This window comes from Apteryx mantelli, chromosome 9 (assembly GCF_036417845.1).
Source record: "Apteryx mantelli isolate bAptMan1 chromosome 9, bAptMan1.hap1, whole genome shotgun sequence".
Taxonomy (NCBI): Eukaryota; Metazoa; Chordata; class Aves; order Apterygiformes; family Apterygidae; genus Apteryx; species Apteryx mantelli.
Window position 1 is genome coordinate 25,749,032 of NC_089986.1, and position 26,140 is coordinate 25,775,171.

Sequence of the window (26,140 nt, forward strand, 5' to 3'; positions counted from 1 at the left end):
CATCCTCATTCCCTCTTCTGTCTTTGGTAGCAAAAATGCAAAACGTTGGAGGGAGAGGAGCAATACTTTGATATTGAAGTGCAGAGAGTAAATTGCGCAAAGAGGGTGAGGTGTAGGTGATCTTTGTCTGCTTTGTTTTAGTGGATTTACCAATATCGTTGGGAAGGAAAACAGACAAATTTTTGTTCAGCGTCCTTCAGAGTTCCTGGTTGGAAGAAGGGCTTTTGTGTCCAGAAGATTCTCTTCTGCAGCTGTATTTATTCATCTAATAAAAGAGGTCATCCTTCCCTATAAACTTCTCTAATGTCGGCAGACTACCACTGTTACAGCAGTGCTGTTTAATTGCTGTTCAGTATTTAATACCAAAATTAGTTTGAGACATTTAAGACTGTTGCACAGTATCACACCTGATATCAAACTAATCCAGCAGAGCACCCAGTGGCCATTGGCTTGAGATGGAAACAGGATCGACCTCTTTGCAATGTGGCCTGCCAGCGAAGAGCTCAGTGAGCGAGTGTGTGTTGGGGGGGGTGGTGGTTGGGGTTTAAGTCATTTGCTTCTCGCGTATCTTAACTGATGCCACATGCAGGTGGCGTTTGACAGCCCAAAGCTATTGCCATTTCTTCCGAGTGTGCCGTTAACTTCGGAGTGCAGTGTCCTTAACAGGATAGCTGCGTTTTTCGATTGGAGGATGTGAATTATCATTGCAGCAGTTTAAGTCAGATCTAGTTTGAATTTTGGGGGGGTGTAGTTTAGACACTTTTTAACGGGAAGCGTGGTTTGGTTTTCTTTTTACATTCACAAACTTCTCCCCGCCCCCGCCCCCCCCCCCCCCCGTTTTTCCCAAGTGTATTCGTATTTGGTAGGTTTGAGAGACAAAGTTAGCCTCAACAACATTGCAATAGTTTTGCTATTGCAAAAAGGAATCCCTAAGAATTCAAGGACAAATATTCAAGTTCTTCCATGTAGAAGAACTGTCAGAAGAGATATATTTACCTACCCATCTAATTACTGTATATTTAGAAAAAAAATCATCTGATGAATAGCGAAGATAAAATCCATCCCTGTGTTGAGGGATGGCACAGCTTTAAGGAAAATGAAAAGAACTAATGAAGGTTTCTAGAAGTTTTTGGTTATATCTCTATCTGAAGACTGATTTTGCTTTTAGCTTTTTGAAACTGGAGTAACTTGAGTGAAGGCTTTCGAGTTATATTAGGTATAACCGGTGTAAATTAAAGCAGCATGAGACCCACAGTGATTTATTCTGTGATGGTTGAGACGAATCTTATCTGAAGATTCCTGGTTCTGCAGAGGGTGAAACATGTTCGTTTTCCTGTCATCACTCAAGGCAATAGATAGCTTTATCTAATTTTATAATCTGTCTGAAAAGAGTAGTTTTGAGGCTATAAACATTATTTAAGGATGTGCTTTCTTTTATTTCTGAGCCCATCATCAAGGTCTTTTCCTCATGCAGGCATCTTTTCTCTAGGCTTGTTTTTGATCTTGTTTTATGACTGATGGGTTTTGTAGCAACTTTTAGTGGCTTGTTATTTTGAGATCAATAGGAACTGAAATACCAAAAGCAAAAAGCAGGCTTAGAGACCTCCTGCTTTCAGCCCACCCACTCTTCCCTCTGCACACACACCAACGCACTGTTTGAGCCTGCTGCCGCATGAGATGGTGGTCAAAGCACGTTCAGGTCAGTCGCACGGAGCAAGGTCCGCCTGAAGCGGCAGTCCAGGTGGAGCCACTCTGGCCTTAGCACCATGCTTAAAACCTTTATTGTGACGTTGCACGCCTGACAGGTGGGAGATGCAGTGAAACGTGAATGTCCCCGTCTCCACTGCTTTAAAAAATAGGCACGTTGTTCAGTACCCCCAAAATCTGAAGACCTGGGATGCACTTGCGTTTAATGCCACCTAGTCACATGCTAATAGGATGAGTGGAAAGGGCGCCCGGTTGACTTTTCCATCTCCGTGGAGGGTGGTCTCTCTCCAGTCCGCTGCCTGGGGTGGAGTTGTCCTAGGGCACAACTTGCCTGCACTGCCCTGAGTGTGTTTCTGGTCAGTTGTCCCCTTGTCTTCTGTGTAACTGTTCACAGCTGGCGTCGCTGCTCTGAGCTCGCTGCTCCGGTCTGAGCCTTCTGCATGGGCATAGTATGCTCCACTGTGCATGCAGCGCCAGATCAGCTGGAGGTGCCCAGGACCTCCCAGGTTATTAGGATGGCCACGCTGTACAGTATAGCATGTTTAAGGAGTGCTCTAAATACTGAGTATGTTGTTGTTTGTTCTGCCAGCTGAGTTTCTTGATCCCTGAGGACAGCTTGTTCTAGTCTTCTTTCCCTCCACAGCCCTTGGTGGTGACTGACTATGTAGGTGGGGTTCTGCCCTAGACTCTGTGCTTAAACATAAGCATATGCTTAGGTTCTGTTTTGGTTTGGGACCAAAGAACTCCATATTCTGTAGATCAACCCTTTTGATCTTTTTACAAGTTTTAGTGGTCTGCCAGGAAATGAGTTTCAACAGCCTGAGGGCTCTTGAGCAATGTAACTCAAGTCTATTTACATGCTAACCTTTAGATTTCTCAGATTCACATGCGTGATAATTTGTTTGAATAAAGATTTGGTTATAAAAATGGAATTAAACCTTTATGATAACCTTTAGAGTAATTTGGACATGTTCTCATCTTGGTTTGTTATTTAAAACCTATGCAGTTACTGATCCATGATGTAGATAATGAAATTTTATCTGAATCTGCTTTAATATTTGTGTTGCTGTAAATGTGGAAAGGTTCTCTTGTAGGAATGGAGTGCTATTTCTGTTTTGTTTTCAGTGTGACTTATAAGCATTAGGAGCTGCCAATGTGGGTGTGCTTATTTTCTTCCTTTTAGACCACGTTTAGATCCTATCTTTGGATGCAACCAAAGGGTTGCAAAGGGTTGCCCTTGGATAGGGCAACCCTGGTCTTGCCCTATCTAAGGGAGGGAGGGTGGGTCAGTCTTTTAGGTACTACTCAGCTTTACTTCTTACATTTTTTAAGGACAGTATTGATATTTAATAGATTAATTATTGAAGCAAAAAGCAGTCCTGAAAGCTTTTCCTTCCGCCTTCTACAGAGCAAAACTAAGTCTGCCACTTGAAATGTCATCCTTTTTTGTAGATATTTAAGCAGTGTTCATCACTGATGATACCGGAAACCTTTTGATGTTGCTTGGTTAAACTATGTTAATTAAAGCCCATGATCTGTAAGTGACATCTTAGAAATGGCAAGTTAAGAGAAATAGCGTGGATACCCTCTACAGTGGAAAACTATATGATAGCTTCAGCTTTAACTAAGTTGTTACTGTGGGGCCGATTTTCTGATTCCTACCTTAAGTGTCAGTTGATTGTGTAAAATTGGCAATGGCTGTGATAGTAAAAATTACAATCTTCCTATTGAATTCTGTGAGAATTTCTACTCATGTGGAATGGCCCAAAGTTTGCACTTACGTGTTTGGACTCTGCCTTCAGGTTGACTTGCTGTAGAGCAGATTGTTACAGAGGGGTAGAACATGCAAAAATATTTATGGCACATAACTGGTTATGAAGACTTAAGCCTATACCTTATCTCCCCTTTGAGATGCAGTGCATCGGTCTGCAGATTTTGTTTACTGTAAATGCCTGGAACCATTTTGTTAACCACTTTCACTGTTTGCTTTACAGTTCTTAACCCCTTTTTTGCTAAATGCTGTACCTCCCATCTGATCTTTGCTTTAGATAAGCAAAGTATTACACCAAGCAGTACTTGCTGGTGCTTTATTACCTAGTTCTTCTATTATTATTCTTAAGAACCAATTTTTTTTCCCTCCACTATTTAAACTTAGAAAAAAAATCCATTTTTAATTAATACACTGTATTGTATTAGATGGATGATTTTCCCCAATTCCATTGGTCTGTTAATGTTGTCATATCTTCCATTAAATGAAGAGAATCCTGCCAGCTAGTTTAGATTTCTGTATGTTTTTTTTAAGCTGACTTGAATCATATTGGGCTGTCTTAATGTTTCGATTTTAAACTTGCAACATAGAACAAGCCCCAAAACTTATTTCAAAAGTATTGAGTTGCGATTAAAAAAAAAGAAGAAGAAGAAATAATACGTAGGAGGGTCATCACCAAACCTCATATGCAGACCTTGTAACAAAGTGAAACTACTGGCAGGCAATAATCAAGGAATGTGGTTACTGGTGGAGATGGGGATAGTCTTTTGTTCAGGAAGAACTAAAAATACTGAGAGAATCATTTATGTTTTGCTTAAGATCTGCTTTGAAGATCTAAATAATAATTGTGTGCATCAGCAAAATCTCAACCTGTATAGCCCGTGCACCAGAAAGATTTCATTTGCGTTATGGGTGCAGATTCCTGGATGCCACCTCTTTACTGCAAGGTCTCCGAGTAATGACCTTGTACGATTTGTTGTATAGCTGGAAAAATACATTGTGGTATGGCGATATGGACAATACAGCTTATAAGTTGAAGACTAGAATCCATCAAAAATACATGTATGTATCTTTGGCTGGTGGCCAAAGAACAGGAAAGAATGTAGCTTGCCATAAAACTGGACCCTGGAGATAGACCTGTATATAATTTCTTAAGTTATAACAAAAAAAAAAAAGAAATTCTCCTTCCCCACCATTTTATGGAAAATGAAATCTTTCAACTGGCTTTCTGGAAGAGTTGCAGTCCTTTCTGCAAGAGTCCATCCAGCTATCACAGGCGTTAGGAGGTCCCTGCTGTCGCTGTGGGGGATTAGAGTGTTTCCGTGTACAGTTCATGGACCTTGATTCAGGTCAAAGCTGGACTGAATCTTAAACTCTGAATGTTCTTGAATATCTCTGATTAACTGAAGCTATTTTTTCTCCAGAACAGTAACAGCATGTTTTGCAGTTGTATCTCTGGTTGAAAGTTCCCCCTTGGTAATTTAGAATTCCAGGTTAATGTAACTGAAAGCCTCACGTGGGTCAGTACTAACAGCACTGAAGATGCCTAGTGGTTCATTACACTTTCAGTTGCTGTGTACAGTACCACAATACAACTGTTCCAGTGACTTCTAGGAAAACTATATCGCAGCCCATTCCAGAACATCTTTAATGGGGGTCTGTGTGCACATCAGCTGTCTCAGACTAACCTTGGAGAGGTTCTCATTTTAAGCAGCAGAATTTCCTGGTGAAAAATATTTGTTGAATACTTTCCCAGTCATATTATTTATTAAATCCATATTGTATGTGTCTGCCTACAGAATAAATTGATTTCAGCTATACAGCACAACAATGAACTATTCTAAAAATATATATATATATTACTTTGATAAAGGAAGCCAGATGCTGACTTCATATATTCTGAGGAAAGAAAACCCATGTAAATTCAATGCTTTTCATTGAATCCCTGTAGTGAAATTATATCCAGTGTTTTGATCCAATGCAATTCTTAACGTAGTAACATCTTCTGGCTTAAGAGGTTCCTTACTCTTTCCAGTCTAATAAATCTCAATGATGCTGCTGCACTAGGTTATTTTAGTGTGTTTGGCAGTAGGGTAAGTTATGTTGCCTACTGATGCCTTTTTTTTTTTTCCCCCCAAACATTCTGATAAATTCTGCTTATTCGGTATGACTTCTAATAAAAGTTGTCTTTTTTATTTTCAGAAATTCTGAAGTGCATTTTTAAATAAATAAAGCAATCTAACTTTTAGGTCCCAGTGAAACAGAATGTAAGTCAAGCAGTAAGAAAATTAGTACAGTAGTGTTACATTTCAAAGCTTTAAATACAGATGTGAAAAGCGTGCGTTAAGGACTTGATTTAAATCTGACATCAGCACAGGTGTGTTGGACCCATCGTCTCCAATTCTGCAAAGACACCAAGTGCTGTTGAAGACAAATTTAAGAACATGCATGTAAAACTGCAGCAGCATACTGTTGTGTGTACTCAATTCACAATTTCAAAGTTTAAGTTAAGAACTATTTTCCTCTAAAATGGCTGAAGCCACTAGCTGGCAGTGAAGGCAGTGTCAGATTTCACACCTCTTTCTATAGACCAACTTGAAATAGGGGTGACCTAAGGAAAAGCTCAGAAAGGAATCAGCTCACAAGTGCTTAGTCGAATGGTTTTCAGTGTTTTACCTCCTCCAGGTTTTCTGTATGACATGTGGATGTTGTAGGTCTTCCAGGTCAAATTCTTTGCTAGTGTAAAATCCAGCTTTGCAGCAGCAGAGGAGTTCTGGCCGCCTGTTTCTGGTTGCTGACGTGAAGGCTGGAGAATGCCTTCTAGCAGGAGTGCGTTGCAATCACGGAGAGGACTGCAGAATGGCTGCGTTTGCCTGCAGTCTGGCCATCGCAGCAGCCTCCTGGGTTGGTGGCTTCTGGGATGCAGGAAGGATTGTCTGATGTCTTGAGCCTGCTGGGGAGGGGGTGTGTGTGGGGGGGAGAAATCCCAAATCCCCCAAGTGAAGCCTTGGATAAAACAGGTGAAATTACATTTCTGAAGGCAAACAGTGAGCAGTAGGTGAGATCTATAAAAAGTGGAAAAAAATGTTGGGCAAAGAGAACTGTAGTTCTTGGAAGACAGGAAGGAGGTTTCTATTGCAGATGTAGAGGACTGGGGAAAAAAAAAAAAAAGAAGCTGGAAAGATTCAGTGTGTGTGTTAATGATGTCCCTGAAGGGGAAGTCTGCAGTAATCCCGTTCTTTTCATTCAAAAACTTCTTATTAAAGAGTTGGAGCTTCTTGGTAAGGAGGCTGAGAGTTTGGAAGGAAGGAGCTGCCTTCTGATGCATGGGGTTTTGATGGGAGTCTAAAGGATTTAGGCTCTTCCCTTTCGATAAAGCAGGTTAAGTAGTACTCGCATAGCACAGTGAATACTTTACCTTGATTTCAACTAAGATAATTCAGGTTAGTCCTTAAAAGATCGGTCCTGTGCGTGTGGAGGAGAGGATGTTACCAGCAGCTGGTTTGTGCCTGACAGTGCAGTGGTGCCCAGAGGTACTGGCAAGAGCTAATCCGTCAAGCCCAAGGCGCTCTCGGCAGTCAGCTCCAGCTCCCTCAGCCGGTGTCTTCTGATGGTGCTTTGTCACTGGAGCATTCCCACTTTACTTTATGGTAGTAACTGTAGGTGAATCAGCAAGTCTTGGGCTTACTTGGCATAAAAAAGGCTGGTTTTGTCCATACACCTACAGTCCAAATGTTTTAACAGTTCAGAGAGACTGAATAGTTAGTGCTCTTGCAAGGTTTTAGTTTACTGCAATGTCCGGACATATTTAGAGAGCACAAGGTGTTTGGGATTTGGATGAGGTTTGCAATATTTGTCTGAGTTTATCTTCTTAAGCTGAATGATTGCTAGACTAGAGCAACTGCTTTTTCAGCAAAATGTTCCTAAAATGGAATAAATCATGTTTTCCTGACTTGATGATCTATGGATTTGGTAGAGAGAGTTGATCTTCTGGCACTTTTCTTAGAGTAGATTTTATGTTAGGAATAAATTCTATTTAGAATGGGCTAATCTAATTTTGGCAGTTTTTAATCCATTATTCCATGATAAAATATTAAGTAGTCACAGAGGTGATATGTTTAGTGGTCCATTAATGTTGTAGAAGAAGAAACGATGTAGTCAAAGCCTGCATCTTTGGTAGTTTGTTTTTTTGGACTTTCCTCTTTGCACTTTGAATCTGATATCCCCCATTTCCCAACCTCTTGATTTTTGGTATAAAGCATCAATAAACAAACTTATGTATTTCAGTGTCAGTGACTGTACTCGAGAAGTAAGGATAAGTAAGCTTCTCCTTTGGGTTGTCTGTCTTCCTAACTGAGTATTCAGAAGTTCCAAAATAGCAAATTATAAGGAGCAGCATTTCTGAACCAATTCCCCTTAAGTGGACAAAGCTGCCATTTTAGAAGGATGGTTTGGGTGTATCCCGTGGAGAAGACACTAGTTTTAATTTTGTCTTTCCCATTCCTTGCCCAGCTTCTGAACCCGCTGTGTCAGACTGTGCTTTTCCCTGTGCTGTCACAGCACATTGGGCTGCCACCCACTGCAGAGGAATATCACTGACATCCTGGATCTTGCTTTTTAGCTTTCCTTTTAGAGGATTTAATGCTTGCTACTCAGGAAAAGTAAATTAAGTGCTTTTATTGATCTGATTTCATGACTCCCAAATAAGGGGCCGTTCATATCAGAAGGAAGTGATTTTGAAATTCCTTTTGTACAAAACACCATTATCTTGTGGCAGTGAACACCACCAGCTGTCAGCAAGGCCAAAAGCTTATTAGGATTCAGAAAAGGACTACGTGTATTCTATATAACTTAGCATGGTTTATAACGGGCAATGCTTTTTTTAAAGAGGGTTCATTTTTCCACTATTGTCATCCTTTTTTCTCTGAAGAAACTGTCAGACACAGGAGGTGGTTCTAAATGGACCAAGGCTCCACCTCAGCATGACCGTTTTTCCCTACTCCCAACCTCCCATATTTCTGTTTTAACAGCCTATAGAAATTGAACTTTTCTTCACTCTACACGTGTCATTTACTTTGTGCAGTGAATGACTCAAAGCAAAGAAGTGGAAAAGTAATGAGCCATTCAGGCGATTTTACTAGAATTAAATGACTTCAGTATTGTGCTGCTTAGTTTCTTGTGACAGCAAGTTGAATGCTTTCTCATCAGAACAATAATCCTAAAAAATAGGGCATATAAAAGACATTGAAAATCTGTGGGTATACATGCAGATGCTAAGGTAATGTATCATCCTTCACACCTGTGGCTAGCTTAAGGAGAAGGAAAGAAAAGTCCTTTAGACTTCTGTTAATAAGTTCTGAACATTTCAGAAAAGTGAACCAGTCTTCCGGCCTTATGCAGTTAAGATCAGCAGATATTTATAGAAAATTTCTTGAGGATACTGATGAGCAGTAACTTCCAGTTCTTTGCTTTCATATGAGAAAGTAAACAATGCAAATATGATTATAGCAGCAGGGATCACGTTATGAGCAAAGGTATCTAAGATTCACTAGACTATTGGCTATTGAGCACATAAGTTTGGAAAACTGTTTTAAGAGTCATGACTTGTAACCAAGTCGTATATAGTGATGATCAAGTGCAGCGATTTTACAGGGAAGCATCTATTCTGTGCAGTAATTCTGGTAGCCTTAGAAGGATAAGTAGTTTTAAAAAAAATATATAGAGGAAAAGATTGAAAAAAAAAAAAAAAAGCTGTAGACGGATATAGAAGATGACTCATCCCTGATGGAGTGCACGTTGTATACTCTGGCTAGTTCACTCGCACAGAGCCTGCTCTTCCTGCCTTTGAAAGTGTGCTTTCAAATTAATCAGAAATTTCAAACCCAAGGGATAAAACACAAGACAGGAGATTGACTTAGTAATCATGCAGTTGGAAGGTTTTTTTATTACTCCACAGAGCTGGAATTTGAGAATTCATTCCTGTTACGCTGCAAGCATTGGGGCTAGCAACTGAAACGTTCATCTTTTTCCCAGCTTGCATTTTCCCTTGTCCATAGGGTTGAGTTTCAAGTGATACGTTCAATGAGACAGGTACTGGTCGAGAGAATTGACAGCACTCCATAATTTGAGTAGCAAGCGTGTATCAGTATGAGAGCTATTCTGGTTGTATTAAGGGTCAGATACTGAGTCCTGCTTTATTTTTCAAATATTACCAGAAATTTATAAGTAATATCAATATGTAGTCTTTTCATTTACCTTTCGCACAAGATAGCTTTACATTTTTAATACTTACTGTTTTATCAGTGTGCAGCTATTCCAAAACACATTCTGATGGTAATAAAAATGAAACCATCTTGCTCTCATTTATGGAAGAAATTGTGTGACTGCTTCAGATAGCAGGGATAGGTCTTAGTGACCAAAAGTCCTTTCCTGTTATGCATTCTGATCTTGGAAAGAGAAGCTCTTTACCTTTAGTCTTGTAGGCTGCTTAGTTATTCGTCCCCCTCGGCAGGCTTTCGAAACTGCCCCACCCCGATTCTGTATTTGCAAAATTGTAAACAGGATTGTTGGTTCTTAACCTCATTTAATCTCATGCTGACATCAGATATGTTCCTGGTGTATCAGGATGTAACAGATCTCTTAACAGGTCTCACAGCAGATATATAAGGCCTCTTAGAAGACCTAAGAAGTTTGAAGTGCAAATAAGTGATCTGTATCATTCTGAAAAGGAGCAAATCCCTAGAGCTAGAAACATGAATGAATGAGACTTGAGTCTTAAGAGGTTGGATGACAGGTAATTAAGCCTTGTTTGCTTAGTAAATGTACTCTGAAAAAAGTAAGTGCAGTACTAAATGTGCCCTGTCCATGCAAGCAGCTATGAACAAACTCAGCACTAATCCTAGTGAATTCAGTGGTGTGTACTAAATATATGCAAGTGCTGGGAGGATTTGGACCTTTTGGCAGCCCTCGGAAGCTTTAACATCACTGGGTAAACCTGACTTTATCAAATTCTCTTCGGTAAGTTTGGAGTTGGAATATCTGATATAATATGTTTCAATAATAAACATTCACTGCTAAAAAGAGTTTATGATGTCCTTGATGCCTGTGACCAAAGGCAGAGTAAACACTTTTTTAATAAATATGATAGTTGGGAGAAGGGTGGATTTTTTGTTGTTGTTGTATCTTATTAAGTCAGAGCCTGTCCTCAGAGCTCCGAGTGATATAGGAAACGTGCTTGCTTTTTGATAAATTTGTCAAAGCAATCTAGTTTCCAATTTCTTTCCTCTGAGATGTGACCAGAAACAATCTAGGTTAGGCCAAATCTTAGTCTTTCCAGTTTTGCTAAAATCAGCTTTAATTTATTAGGCATAATGCAGTTCTGTGAGAATTTGCAATGGTCTTACCATATTGATACAGTGTTTTAAAAGAGTCCAGGAGTTGTCTGCCCGGCATCGCAATGCGAGGAAGCAGGCAGCAGTGCCGTCCTGGCGCGGGAGGTGCTGGCATATGGGAGATGCAGCAGGTTGCTCTGTATGCTTTCGTGAAGTAACCCCGGGGGCGAGTTTGATTGCTGGATATCTGTAGTTAATCACAACTTTCAGATGATTTACAGGCCTTATTTAATCTCTTTTATATGCAGAAAGTAGAGCTTTCAAAATGTCGCGTTTTCTGCTGTCGTGGTAGCTCGTGCCCCGATGGCGCCCGCTGCGGCTGCGTGGTTGTGCGTGCCCCGTGCGCGGTCTCTTGGCCTCTGCTGAGCTCCCGGGAAAGCAGCGGTGCGCGCACATCGCTTCGGAACGAGGGCTGCGTTTGCCAAGGTAATGCAATGAACGGAGTAACGTCAGCGTTAAAGAAATGGCAGCGCTGTGCAGGTAGGCGGGCCAGCCGCCACGCTTCTTGTAGCGCACGTAGCACTGAGGGGGCTCTTTGAGATCATCACTAATTGGCAGATGCCCGAAATCTGCTGCTTTTGTAAGAAAAACTACCTTTTTATGAGGAGTGTTGGTGTCTCTTGGTACTGTTCAGTTAATAGAGGAAACATTAATATGGCAGCGCGCTTGCTCGTGGTATTCGTAGTTATTCACACGTGTTTTCCCCTTTGCGAGGTAAATGCTCAGTGCTGGAACTGCAACGAGGGTGGATCTGCTTTCTCGAGGAGAGCAGACTGCAGAAAGCTGGGCGAGTTCAGTGTGAGAGCAGGTTGAGGGTGAGTAATCTGGAGTTAGTGTTTATCAACAGAGTCTGAAATGCGTTTTAAATAAATGGGTGTGTGATTAATGTTGTCAAGGTGATATACATGCAGACCTGAAACGCGCAGAAACCCAGTAATTCATGCCGTGGGCTTACAGAGGGGATGCCAGGCTCGGTTTAGTAGTATTAGTGAGATATGTCGATGTTTTGTGAAAGGACTGTGTTTTCCTGTTTCTGGCTGTTTAGCTGAGTGACACGTTAGAGGGATAAATTTTTCAGGCCGGTGTGCACAGCAGTTGCAGGAGTCGGTGGTCCAGTGTGCTGAGCAGCCGGCGACGTCCGCGGACACGAGCTCCTTCTAAAAGAGCCGCCGAGGCGTCTGTCTCGCGGTTCCAGCAGAGCCCGGCCCGTAGCGATGTGGCTGTACTCCTGCGCGGCGCCAACCTGGCGGGCTTTGCGAAACGGTGGTGCCTCGGTGCTACGCTTCCTGCTGGTAAAATGTGCCCACCCCAAGCTATGACCATGGTGGAGCTTTGCTATAGCTCTGGAGAAGTGCCTTAAGTCAGTGGAGACTCGTGGCTTAGGCTCTGCTCGGGCTCTGCAGCTGCCGAGATGGGGATGGCGATCGAGCGTGACGTGCTAAGCCAGGCTCTTGCCGTCTCATCCGGTGCGAAGGGCAGAAGGGAATGCTGTTGGCCGATTCGGTGAAAGAGCGCGAGAGGAGCTGTACGGCAGGCAGAGCAACAGCAAGGTGCCGTCCCCTCAACCTGGGGCTGCAAATTACGCTTCCAGCAGAATATGTTCTGTTTGCGACAGGCAGCAGGGCCAGGCCACTAGGAGAGGGGACAGAATCTGGGAGTAATCACACCAAATGCCAACAGTGTTCGCATTAATGTTGTTTCTGTAATTTCGGGATGAAATGCCAAAGTCAGGACTGCCAAAAAAAAAAAAAAAAAAAGGCAATATATCCAATGGCAACTAGACAAGTTTGTCTAGTGCGAGGGAGGTGAGGAGATGCAGGAAAACAAATCATTGCATAAATCTGGCCAAATATCTCTGTGGCTTTGAACCACCTGTTCTTGGTCCTTGCTCTTCACAGTCTAAAATACACTCCCTATTCCTCTGATCTCAAACAGCACATGAGGGAATCCTGCAGCGGGTGGCACAGGTCTGAACAGGTGTATAATACATGAAATAAGCTTGCCTCAAAAATGTAGCTGAGATTTACAATTTAAAGTAAATACTGAAACCTGACTTCAAGGAGTTCAGGCCTTCTGGGTTGTAATAATTGCACTTCACTTGCTATGTGCCTGTCAAAGGGTTGCACTGTAGTAGGAAATACTGCAAGAGTTCCCGACTAGAGATCACAACAAATTGTGATCAAACTGGCACAATATAGTTACGCTTTGATTTTCTGTTACTCCAAATCTTTAGGCCAGGATTGGATGCCCAGAAGATAGATGTCCCCCAAGGGCAAGCTTTTGGGTTTGATGCAGGGTTTCCCATCCCTGACCTTGTATAATCAGACGGAGTTGATTCCCGAAATGATATCGCTGATCCTTGCCATCTCTTTGTGTAGTCAGGTAAAATCTGGGGAGAAGTTGCAACAGTTGATATCAATAAAAGACCCATCCCTACTCTACAATTTGTGTAATGTGGAAAGGTAAACTGGAAAAAGGGCAGTCTGATACCTTGAGATAGCAAGGAGTAATTGCTTAGCTTTTCCTTAGGCATGAGAAATAATTTTTCTTCCTTCTCCATTCTCTTCTGTTAACCTTTCTTTCTAAGAGTACATTATGCCAACAGAATTTTCTAAGCCTCTTTCAGAGAGAGGAAGTGTTCTTGTCTTATCAAATGGGTCAGATAGAGAGGGGTCAAGATTCTTGCAAATGAACCTCAGATTTTGGAAGTGCCCTGCTTTTTCTTTGTTGTGATCAAATAAAATGCTTAGTCAGTTTGAATTTGCAGAGCCCAGGGCCTGAATTCACATCTTGCTCTTTTTGCTCCGTGGCAGTGCAGGGTAGTTACCTCATCAGCACTTAAACTGAGCTTTAGATGATACTTGTATTTGTGATGAAAGCTGTTTTTAAAACAAAACACTAAAACGTCTGCTTTTTTCATAGTAGTTTTTTCTGCCTTCAGGGAGAATAGAAGCTGTGATATGCAAGAAGATCAGGAAATCTGAGCTTCATAAACAAGTATCATTTGTGAATGTTCTAAGGTTTGGCTTTGTTTAGGTTTTGTAAAGCAGATTAAAAAAACTGTGGGCCTTATATAATAAAAAAGGTTGCTATAAATGGGGGAATTCAAGAGGCCTCTAATAAATATTTGATGTGAGCTGGTTGGTCACATAGACCTCTTTTAAGCTCATGTGTGGGTTTTTTTTTCCCCCCCTCTCTTTGCATGAGTTAAAATTTTGCCAAGCTAAAGCCTCAGATCTCCTAAGCAGAAGAACCTGTCACTAATATTTTGATGCCTGGTAAGCTCACAAAGTCACCCTTAGAATGAGGATATAGAATAAGATCCTTGAGTCTTTCACTAAAAATATCTTCTCCTGCTTTATAATAATTGCTCCTTTAACATTTTTTGATATATCAACGTGACTTGTGAATTTTAGAAGCAGACACCAGAGCCCAGGAACAGCCAAATAACACTTCTGCTTTCCGGTTTATGCATCCAAGAGTCATATTGGCCATCTTGGCCCCCTTCTTCAGTAAAAATGTGTTTTCAGCGGGATTATTCTTCATCATTTCTAAGGGTGTTTTTTACTTTTTTTCTCCAGAATAGGCAGGGATTCTGCCCTGTGAATAAAACATCAATAATAAGGCTGGGAGTACTCTTGAGAGACACTAGAAAGACCTTTTTGTATAAATCACAGAACCATATGACTTTGTGCATATGTACTTCTTTTCGTGCGCCCACCTGACGACAGTGCCCGTTTCCATCAGCGCTGTAAGGAGCTGCCTCCTTTCCATTGGCGCAGTGGCGGAGGTCAGACCCGGGGCTCGCTGCAGTGTGGAAGGGGGTCTCCAGGTGGGACAGACAGTGCGAGGGCCTCTCTGATGTGGAAGAAAACCATTATCCCTCTCTATCCATGTCCTTCCCTAATATGTTGGTCTTCAATGTGCATCAAAGTTTAAAGGGAGTTTTTCTCTAATGGAAACTTGACTCCTGGTTTTTGGAGAGAGGGCAGTATTTCTTTACCTAGGTGTACACTGTATCTTAACTACTGCTTCATGGGGATATACTGACCCTGGCAATTTTGCTGATGATTTGAATTCAAAATCAAAATAGAGTAGCTAAACCCGATAAAAAAGGGGATGCAGCTTGAACTTTTTGCTCGTGATGTGTTGTCATCAATGCGAAACGTGCTGTTCAGGGGACTATCGACGGCAGCCGAGCACCTGCGTTCCACAACTAACTTGCAGGTGACAGACACTTCTTTACGATTCTTCTGCAAGTTCTTAGAATAAAGATGTCCATTTTTCGTATCAAAATGAGACGGTGGTGGGCCAGTGGGACACCTGTCTCCCAGGGTTGCTGACCGTGGCTTTGCTGCTGAAGAAGCTGCTTGGAGATGTGCAGCGCTCCCCGACACTAGCTTGGGCACGGCAGTGCCGCGCTGCTGCGGGCGGCTGGCGTTGCAGCTTGGCGTGCCAGGGATGGGCTTGTTTGCGTTGCAGCCATCCGCGTAGAAGGACCCCTATGTAAGCGACCCCATCACTTGCTAAAGGAGAGCGAGCTTGTTCCCATGCCTCCTGAACTGCAGGAGATGAATAGTGGCTGTCCTTAGGAGGAATAGGATGATGGCAAATAACGCAGTTGGTAGTCCGATGAAATACTGCTGTTTGGCATGAGATGTTGACAGTCAGAGTAATCCCCTGCATAATTTATACTGCAAGATAAACATGGGTTGGAAGCAGCTTTTTTCCTTTTCTTTTTCCAATTAATGATTGCAGTGAGGAATTGGTGATTGGTGCAAACCGATGGCTTTAATCCAGGGAAAACTGCTAAAGCTTCCATGGGCAGGAGGTTGCAGTACGACCCCTTCAGACACATGACTGTTTCACAAGGGTGAAACTGGACACTTCTGTGCATGCATACAGAGGAGTACTTCAGCTATATGGCTATATATGCATATATATATATATATATATTTATACAAAGTTTGGCAAAGCCAATAGCTGCAGCTTTCTTCTCCAGTCACCAAAGATCCCATATGTTTTGGAAGTCTAGCCTACACATGCAGAGTTGAGTATAAAACCATTTCTGGTTTAGAGAAATACAGAGAAATATTTTCAAGGCCCTGTAATTCCCCGACTTGATCATTTTCTGCTCCTTCTCTGTTTCTTTTTCCACCAACTTCAACATCCCAGTGATTCTTTGAAGAATTATGTTTTATATGGAATAAGCCATTCACGCAAGGTATCTAAACAATCCCATGTGACATAGTTTTTTACTCGTATTGAATTGTGTCCAGCAATTTCGTGCAAAAATTATATTTCACAAAGCTCTGTCAAGCATGTAGAAATGCCATGGGCTACAAGCAGTAATAGAATATTCCCAGGGTCCTCAAACACCAACATATTCCAGCATGCGTTTAATTTAAAGTGTGTGACTGTTTCCATTGGTTTCCAAGAGATTACTTACATTTTTAAAGTTAAGTACAAGCTTAGGGAATTTGGCCCTGAGTTAAAGCTAAAATTAAGAGAAATCACAGTCTGTCCATGAACAGTCCACTACACAGTGAACTTAGTCTCTTTTTCCTTTAAATGATGCTTTGTGAGTTGTGCACCCAGCTTATTATCAGACTCTTAAGTACTTACAGTAGCTGAATAAAAAAGGGTTGTGTACATATGGGTTTGATAAATGGGCATGAATAAATAAGCATTCATTCCAAAGTATCTGTTCTCCATAATGTTTTCTCTATGAGACTCAGACCGTAATATGACTTAAGTTCAAATATTCAAGAGGTTCCCAGAAAAATAAACATTATTTCCTCTTCCAAATATTTTCATCTCAGTGTTGTTTTCCATCACTATGTTGTTTTCCAGCACAGCAGATGTTTAACAAAATGACCTGAAGTGTTGCACTTCACTGGTGATTCTTTGCAAACAATGATGTCTGTTTACAGATATTGTCTTGAACCATTTAATCAAGTACAAACCAACAAACGAGCGTGTCTAGTCTCTGGGATTTTGGGTTAAAATTCAGCCTTTTATAAAGTCTTCTGTAAGGATATTACATGTTTTTAATAGTACATAAGGTAATTCCAGGTAAGAGGAGACCTGAATGCAGAGGTGCTTAATTTTAGGCTGCTGGTTGCTCTGTGCGCTCAGCTGGCAGCATCCACGAAGGGAGAGCTCCTTTGCTTCGCATCTCCTGGCTGCTTGCTCTTGCCACCGTGTCACCGCCTCCAGCGTTGTTGCACAAGTGTTCGTGCACTGTATTGGTGAACCAGATCAAAGTGGTAAGAGAAAAGGTTGTTTTTAAGCCACATCAGGATCCCACTGTGGTTTACTGTGCAGTTTCACGAGCGGCTGTGGCCTTGGAGTCCTCGCAGGGAAACACAGCAGTGGCATCAAGCTATGGGGCGAATTTGCAGCATGCTGTGCGTCCTTTGGCAGGAGCTAGTTCAGCTTCAAGCACAGAGGTGTCTTCCACGCACTGCGTGTCCCCACAGGTGGTTAGAGTGGAGTAGCTGGTGTATCTTGAATTCACGCCCTGGTATACTAGGCACTAACTTTTCTGTACAGACAAACCTTAAACTGCTGAGACAGAGTAGTTTAAACTTATTTTGTTAGTGAGTTTTCTAATATTTAGTAGCATTTCAGATTTGACCTAGATGGTTTTTCAGAGAAGTTTTGCTTGTATAAAATCTTCATGTCTCCTAATAGAAGATAAGCTATGTGCTTCATGACCATTATTGCTATGATCACAAGACAGGTGCTCATTTAAAGCTGATGTGTAGCAGCCCGTGTTCAGTTTGGTGTCAGCGCTCCTTCCTGAAATACTCAATGTGACCCAGAAAGCTGGGAGGATACACCAAGCAGGTTATGAGGATTTGCAATCTGCAGTCCTTAGGAATTTCTTAAATCAATACAATGGTTGTGAAAATTTCTCTTGGGTATCAAAAATTTTTTTAGTAATTCACTTTCTTTTCAATTATGGCACTCAAAATATTTTCAGTGACTTTTCCGCAGTGAAAACATAACCTTTTTTCCTAGTTACAGGGAAGTAATTTCTTTCAAAATGACAAATCTTATGCCCCAACAACAAACTTTGCCTATAATTTTATCCCTGTCACTGTGTATTTTGTGAAACATGCAGACTTTTCTGTATGGAGGTGGACAAAGTACCTGCTTTAATGCTTCTGAGGTCAGGGCCTCTGTTCTGAATATTGTCAGCTTTGATTATCCCAGGTGGTAAAAGGATGGGATTATAACCCAGATAGGACAGAACAGATCATTGAAAATGTATGTAGCGTAGGTTGTGAGAACATCCAGTGAGGATGTAATGGAGAGAAGAAAGGTCAGTGACGTTGTTACCTGCAGCTCAGAGGTCTTCGAGCTTGTATGGACCTGATCTAGCAAGTCTGGCAGCACAGTGACAAAATAAATGTGGCTGTATTGCTTCCAGACATGAGCTGTCTCATGCAGAGTTAACTTGGCATGATGAAGCTGCAACCTTGAAAATGCACCAAAGGATGATTGAGGGCTAACTTTTTCCTTCCCTTTATGGAAGCTTAAAAGCTTTATGGAGGTACCCCCTCAACAGCAGCACTGAAAGGTTAAAATATAGCTTAGTTCTTTGTAACAGTTAATCTTCATTGCCATACCATGAGTTTTCAAATTAGTTTTTGCAAAAATTCAAAATGATTTAAAGCAATAACTTAAAACTATATAGGTGTCAGTTGACTCAATTCAGCATTCAATTCAATTCAGTCACTTCATGTTAAGCAGTCTATCCAGATGAGGGCAAGGACTCCTTACCATGTCACTTTTACTGCTGCAGCCTGTTTGCAAGGTGTGCAGGTTCACCCAGAGCATATTGCCTTCTCCATTACAGTCAGTTTGCAAAGCCTGGAGCCTGTGCGGAGGGGCAGTATGGGAATGGAAACCTGCAATCAGTTTGTGGAGCATCTGTCCAAAGTCCTGGGCCGTTAAAAGGAGTGATGGTTATGTTAATGGCGTTGATAGGGTAACGCTGCCGTGGGCCTCAGAGCAGCACTGCAGACCGTGTAAAGGGGCGCAGTGTTTCATGGCTCTACGCCCTTGTGGCAGGCTGTGTGCAGCTCTGGTAGGCATGTGCTCTTCGCTGCACTCGTGCTTGGAAGGTTGTCCTTTATTGTCACAAAGGCTGGAAACTTGATGCAGAAGTGCTTATGTACTGAGAAATCTGAGTGGTGCCACACAAGCTGTACGCACGCATTACGGGGAGCAATTGATATAAACTCAGGCAGACACAGACTTAGATGAACTGTCGAAGATCAGACAGCTGAGATTACTGTGGAGTCATTGGGCTTAATCAATGCATTTCTCATCAGTTAGCTCTGTTAAAGGTAAGATTATTTGGTGTAAAGTTTTGGATGCTCTCAACCTACTTGGTGCATCCTTTGAGCCCCGTGTTGGACACCAGTCAGCAGGGCTTCATGTTGCGGTAACATTCCTGGCTTAAAAAAAAACCCCAACATTGCGCCGTGCAGGTTTTTAGTTTGGTCTGAATAAATACCCTGGGTCAGTGATATCAATAAATGTTACTGCAAGATAGGGTGGAGAGCATCGCATAGCCTCAGAGAACGTTGTCTGAGCAAGGAGCCTGAAATGAGCAGCAGGTCGCAATGTGGAGTGATCGCATAGCTGCTTGTGGGCATGAGAGATTGCCGAATGCCACGGAGTATATAGCCTGCGAGGAGATTCGTTCAAGCAGACCATCTGCTGTATTTCCTGGATGACACATTCTAGCAATGCCCTGACACTTGAAAAAAGAAATTTATGGTGTACAGTGAGCAAAACAATGTTGAATTCAGCGATTAGTTCATTTTTTTTCATTTGGTGTTGAGGTGTACAGATTACCAGTGTGAATCACATCTGGAGACTTCTGAATTTAAAAAATGACATGGTAGGAAAGGGAACTAGCAAAATAAATGCCCATGCAAAACATCTAGCTGTTTTATACCAGACTAATGGAGCTTCTGGCCAGAAGCCAGACCTTCAGCTGGTGCAAATCAGCCCTGCACCAAGAAAATCAGTGCTGCCATGAAGGTTTGCCACCACTGGGAATCTGAACCCAAACTCAAAAGGTGTATTCAAATTTTTCTTCTTGTTTAATTACAGAGAGAAGAGATGAGATTGACTCCCAGAAAGGTCACACCTTCGCACAAGATGCAGCTGAATTAATTGTCCATTATTGATGTAATCAGTTTAATTAGGAAAATGGATTTGTTTATATTATGCTTTAGAAACAATACAAAAGAAAACATTTTAGACTGGGCATATTTCCAATACATTTTTTTAAATGCGTCTCATCTTTCAAAATCTCCCCTTTTTAATCTAATAATAATAATTTTTTCTGTCTTCAAAACTTTTATTTACAACCTTCCTTAAGCGTGTGTTAAATTGGCATCTTTATTACTACTTATGTTGATCTTTCAATGTAAACCATTAGGAAATCCAAATTGTGTCTTTAACCCTTTTCAAGGATCTCAAGATACTGTTCTCTAGACACTTGTAAATGAAACAATTTTATTAAGTAACTTATAACAAATGTTGTAGAACCCTCTAGGTCATTTGTTAAAGATTTGCTGTACTTGCGTTAGTGATGGGAAAGAACTGATGCAATGCTGAGAAATGTTGGAGAAGGAAATTAAAAGTTTATTGTTGTATGTGGATCTACTGGAAGTTGGAAGTGGGTCATGCTGAGGTCTAAGATGTATTAGAAGTACTAGAAATGACTTTGGGAAGCTGTCATACCATGGTGAGGTTTTTTGGTAGTGAATGCTTCTTCTAGTTTTCTCCCCAGTAAGAAATAATTGTCTACAGTGGAGGCAGATAAACTACATTAACACAACGTTAAGATTACTGCACAAGATTTTTTCTGCGCAAAGAAATGTGAAAGCTAGTGGGTTCCCAGAACAACACTAACTCAGCCGTATTTCGCATCCTCTGTTGCGTGGTATCCGCTTTACGATATGAAGAGGAATAATAACATGCTGTATCTCGGGTATTTATGTTCCTATTGCCTGCCTGGAGCTGAATGGATTGACAGAGCCCTAATCTCAGTGCTACTGAAAATGCTTCTCTGACATCAGATCCCTTATTTAGGTACTTGTTTTACATATTGATAAATAGGTGTCCTTCAGCGCTCAATTTGGGGAAGACTGCTGGGTACATTGTTGAGATTATGAATCTCAAAAACAACCAAACAGAAGAATTGAGCTCTGCTTTGGGGGAGGAGTTCTTTGTTACGATTTAACGTGCCTTATGAAGGCAACCTCCTAAATCGTGCCCGCGTCCGGTGCAGCGCAGAGGCGAGGGGGGAGCTCGCCCTGGCCCGGGGAGGTGGCAGGGAGTAGCCGCTGCAGCAGGACGCTTGCCGGGGGCTGGCTGCATGGCCACCTTGCCCAGCGCTGGGTGACTCTGCGTTGGACCATCTGCTGCCAGAGGACGCTGTTATTCTTGGATTTGTGTATACACTTGCAATTGTACTTGTGGATTACAGCATGAGGAGTTTAGGATAGCTGACCCTACGTTAACGATGCTACCAAAAATGACCCAGGCAGCCAAGCAGTTGTTTTAACTGAGTCTGGCTACTGTGTTCACTTACTGAGCTCCAGGTTCTGTGAAAGGTGGAGGCTAGATAAGATTAATTACTAAACCTTAAGTTTTTCAAAAGTGCCTAAGGGAATTAAGTGCCTAGTTCTATTAGTTGTCTTTGGATAATCCCAGCCTAAAAGCCTAGACAAGTCTCGCCTCTTCTTAAATTCTCCTTGAAGACTTCTAATTCAATTGCCAAATAGCAGGTATGTTCAAAGGACTGCAGCCTCTTTTTGCTTGTCACCCATTTTACCCACAGCAGGGTCTTATCTTCAGGTTTGTTCTGCCTAGTTCGATAACTGTAGATAACAGTAAATAAAATGGCTTTGCTGTTGCATGCATTTGTACTACTGAAAGCAAGAGAAAAATAGGCTGGTGCTGGTGACTGAAAAAATGGTGACAAGCTTCCAGCCTGTGCGGGTGGAATGATAAAGCTAGGATGAAATGTGCAATGACTCTCATTGCCACAGTGGTAATGCAAGATAAGAATAAATGAATGAATAACATTTCTAGACTGATCTGACTGAAGTTAGAGAAGGGATGGATTTGATGTGCTTTTTTAAGTGGGGGGAAAAAAGCAGGATGCAAGTTTAACTACTGAAATTCAAATTGAAATTTACCAGACATGTTAAGAAATTCCTGTATCCCTCCACCCCGTGTTGAAAGCTAACTTTTGTTTACAGTTCGCAGAAGCAGTTTCAGTTGCTGCAGAATTTGTGTTGTATGACTGAATTTCGGTCACTAAAGCTCACCGACCCCCTTGGACTGGTTATCATCCCACAGCGGGCACTGACGGAGTAGGCAAGTTGACGCAAGGCGCGGGACGTTCTCGTCTCACATTTGATTAGCCTTGCCTTCTGTAAGCTATTGCCGTTTCCATCTCCAGTTTAATTTTCTCACAAAATAATTTCCATTTCATAACTTTGAGCTTCTCATCAGACTGCTTTTGTGAGTTATGTGAGCGCACCTTCATCCAACACTGTTATGAAAAAGAGGTAAAATCTGCTGTGAACCTGGTTGAAGGAGTGCTGCTGAAGTCACCTGCAGTGCGTGTGGCTTGTTTGGGTCTGGCTCGAGTTCCCCCCGCAGTGCTAGTGAGCCCACCAGCTGCAGATGGGAGGGAAGCGCTGCTGTTCTGCTTCATGGGTTTTCCGGGGTTAAAGACCTCCTGGAACTGGAGGAACCATATGGTCTGTCGAGTTGCCTGGCAAATACCAGTAGGTGATATAAGGATGCCTACTGTACAGTTTTAAAAATCGATAGCTAGGGTGGTGCACAGGACAGGCAGTTAATTGTCATTGATCCACCTTACTCAGATAGTTTTGAAGCTGAGTTAAAACAAGCGTGTATTTCCAGGTCTCTGTAACATTAGAATCATTTTGTGTATTTTCCATAGTAAAGTTTTACCACTCTTCAGTGGAGTATATGTCTGCAAAGGGAAAAAGGACTGTTCTGTTCCAAAGAAATATCTTTTGTGATACATATGACTTATTCACTTGATGACTTTTTTTAGCTTTGTAAGAAAATGCCAAAACATTGGAAATCCTTCTGTTCAAGTAGTTTAATACGTACTGTAAAGAAACCACGGAATACTTGAAATAAACAATGCTCTAAGAACACTATATACATCCCATTGGATTAGTCCAGTTAATCCAGTCATGATTAGAAAAGATTATACATTTGTTTGGATCTTTTCATGGATTAACCTGGCCAGTCGAGGTTGATCAAATTAGATATCGTTCTTCTAATTGGTCACTTGGTTACATAACAGATGGCCAGTATTCACCTTAATTTAGAACATAGCCCTTTATTTACCACTGTAAAGTATGGTAGCTGGGCTTTTCATCCTCTTTAACAGAAAAACATGAAAATTGTAAAAGGCGTGCAGGTTGTACATATCAGCAGAGTTTTTATGTACTTTCATAAAAGTACTTTGGAGGATTCTTTAGTATTTTCTTTCTTTTTTCTCCCCTCTCTCTCTCTTGAGAGTGTTTGGAAGGTACTTTAATTCCTTAATTTCCTCTCTAGTCTTCTGAAAAACATACCACTTACTAAAATATGAGAGTTTCAATTTAAAGTAGTCATGAATCTCAGTGCTACACAGCATATTCTCCAAAAGTCTTTTGAGAAATAGCAGAGTTATTTGTTAACCAGTCAAAATACTTGGTTTCTCTCAAACTCAAGTAGTTCTTCAAAGTATCTTGCTATAAAATTAAAGCAAATGAGCATGTGTGGCCTGGGTCGCAGAGGGGCAGCCCAGAGGAGCGAGAGGGGGCTCTGCGGGACAGCCCGCGGCGTGGCTGGCCCCGGGGTGCCGGTGTCGCCTGCGGGTGCCACTCCAGGTCCTCGCTCCCGTTTCTGTCGTTGCTCAAGCCTCTGGGAACGGCATCTCGGCTCCTGGGTAATAAACTCGCTTAGTGGCTAAAATGCCTGAAAATATTGTGTTATGTTAGAAGCTGGTGACATTAACTAGCAATTGTTTTTTTTTTCCACGTGTGCTTGTTTCTCTGCAAATTTTTATGACCCTAAACACATATATGTTTAATAGCCTGCTTTGGTATATAATTTCCTACTTTTGGTTTTGCAAAGATGGTTTATCTAATGGGATTTTCACCGTAGCAGCCAAAAAACAAGTCCAGAATAAAAAATGAAGTTTGTATTCATCAGCCTATTCAATAACAAGTAACTACTAGTAGCACCAGTAAGCGTTGTGTGTGTACTGTGCCCAAGTTTTACTCTCGTGACAGTCAGTTAACATCCTGGGGCCAATTCCTTAAGTCATAACTTTGTTTTTACTCAGTCTTTATTCACAAAAGCTTGACTAGTTTCATTTGGGAATGGATGACTAGCTATATATTAAGTAAAAACTGACTGAGCACCTTCAAGATTAAACTATTGGGACTAGCAAAGGCTTTTAAATGGCAGCTGTGTCTCATTAACTTGGTAATTTTTAAGCTTTTCCCACTTCTGACAATTTTCTAGTGTAGGTGTAGATTTTTGAATAGTGAATTTAGGGCTTCTGATAATAGGCTTACTTTCTTATTTAGCTTTTTTGGAGTTCTAAAATTGGTTCATCAGCTCTCCTCTTCCTTTTGGATTTTCCATGGACCTCTGCAGACCATTGCTGTAGCTTGGCATGTGTCTGTTAAGAGTTTTTATTTGTGGCATTTTAAGAGGTAAAAATTGTGTCCTGTTCTCCAAACAGGATTTCCTTGTGGGAGAGCTTCCCGGGCCGCCTCCACGTCAGCTTTTTGAGGCAGGGGTGTGTATTTCTTGGATTCTGGAGAGCTCCTGTGCAATTGCAACAGATACAATTCCTTGATTTCTGGATCTGATGCTAGGCGCTTTACACCTCCCAGGCTGCGCAAACAAGCCAATTATTTTTGCCAAGGACTTTCAACTCGTGCATGTAAACCTGCTGCAGAGCAGTTTGAGGTTGTTGAAGGCATGGCAGATGGCACTGTTCACAGAACTGTCCTCCTCCTCTTTCTGGTTCAAGCGGATGCAGTCTATAGTGGGATGAATTCTGCAGTTTGTACATGGACCAAATTCAGACAAAACTTCTCAAAGAAGTTAGCAGATGAATTTTGATAAAATAAAGATAAATTGCAGGCCACTTCAATTCACAGTTCATTGTAGAGGTCTGAGTACCATTAAATCAAGTGAAGGAGGAGGAAATCATAGCCTGGGCGTTTTTTTTATTGTCTTCGGTGTCTGCAGAGGTTTGGCGTAATATGATGCAGTGGCGTGGAGGCAGCAGGATGGGTGACTGGATGAAGGTGACTTGTGCATTGGTAAATACAGATCTGTTCTGATTATTCAAGCTGCTGATCAGGGTGCAGGTGGTGAAGGGAAGGGGGCAACAGGAGCCACAGAGGAAAGGGGCAGAGTAGGTATTACTGTATTTCCTTTATTTTGGAGTTGCTTAAAAACATTGCAAGTCAGTAATTAAAAGAGTTTGCATTTGTTTTGATGCTCAGGCTGTTCTGAAGAACCCTTTAGTTGTGTATAGGAAACTTCAAAGTTTCAGTATAGCGGGGTGTTTTGGGGGGCTTTATTTGTAGAGTTCAGTAAATTAATTTTAAAGCCTTTGCTGTGCTTTTCCCACTTGTTAAATGGCTACCAGTAAAACTTTTTGTGTATTTTGCTCTTTGAGTTTGAGCAATGTAACGTCCTCTCTCATGCAAGAACATAAGATCTGAATTGCCTTCTTGAAATTGTCCATCTCCATTTCTGTAGACAGACTGTTGTGTGAATAGGCCTGATATGTAGGTATCCCAGATAAATGTTGAACGTTAAATGAGTTTAAGCTGAGCCTAAATATCCACACACCTTAAAAAAGAAGGAAAAAAAGAATGAGATAAAGTGCACAAGTAAATCAGTAGAGATTGCCATTTATCACGGGAGTGGGGAGAGGGACACTGCAGTCCTGGCAAAAGTGAACGTTTGCTCTACTTTTGCACTGATGGTTTATCCATCCTAGAACTCTTCTCAAGGAGGTAATAAATAAATTGCTATAAAATAAAATGACAAAAAGCCAAAGTGGTTGTGAAGCCTTAATTCTGAGAGAGGTAGCTATAGGGCACTGCTGATTCAAGAAACCAGGAAGTTCTTCAAGGTCATGTGTTAATAAAGCTTATTTTGGCAAACTCCCTTCATG

At 41.5% G+C, this 26,140-nt stretch overlaps 1 protein-coding gene and 1 long non-coding RNA gene across 2 annotated transcripts in view; both read left to right on the forward strand.

Annotated features, from left to right (window-relative positions):
* Positions 1-20,151, forward strand: part of LOC106496178 (uncharacterized) — a 37,014-nt gene extending 16,863 nt beyond the window's left edge. The window contains exon 2 of the long non-coding RNA XR_001294549.2: positions 20,002-20,151. This is a non-coding gene — a long non-coding RNA (uncharacterized lncRNA). The remainder of the gene's footprint in view (positions 1-20,001) is intronic.
* The window catches only part of LOC106496177 (glypican-5-like), a 408,273-nt gene that overhangs the window by 38,972 nt on the left and 343,161 nt on the right, over positions 1-26,140 (forward strand). The gene's annotated exons all lie outside the window — the stretch shown is intronic.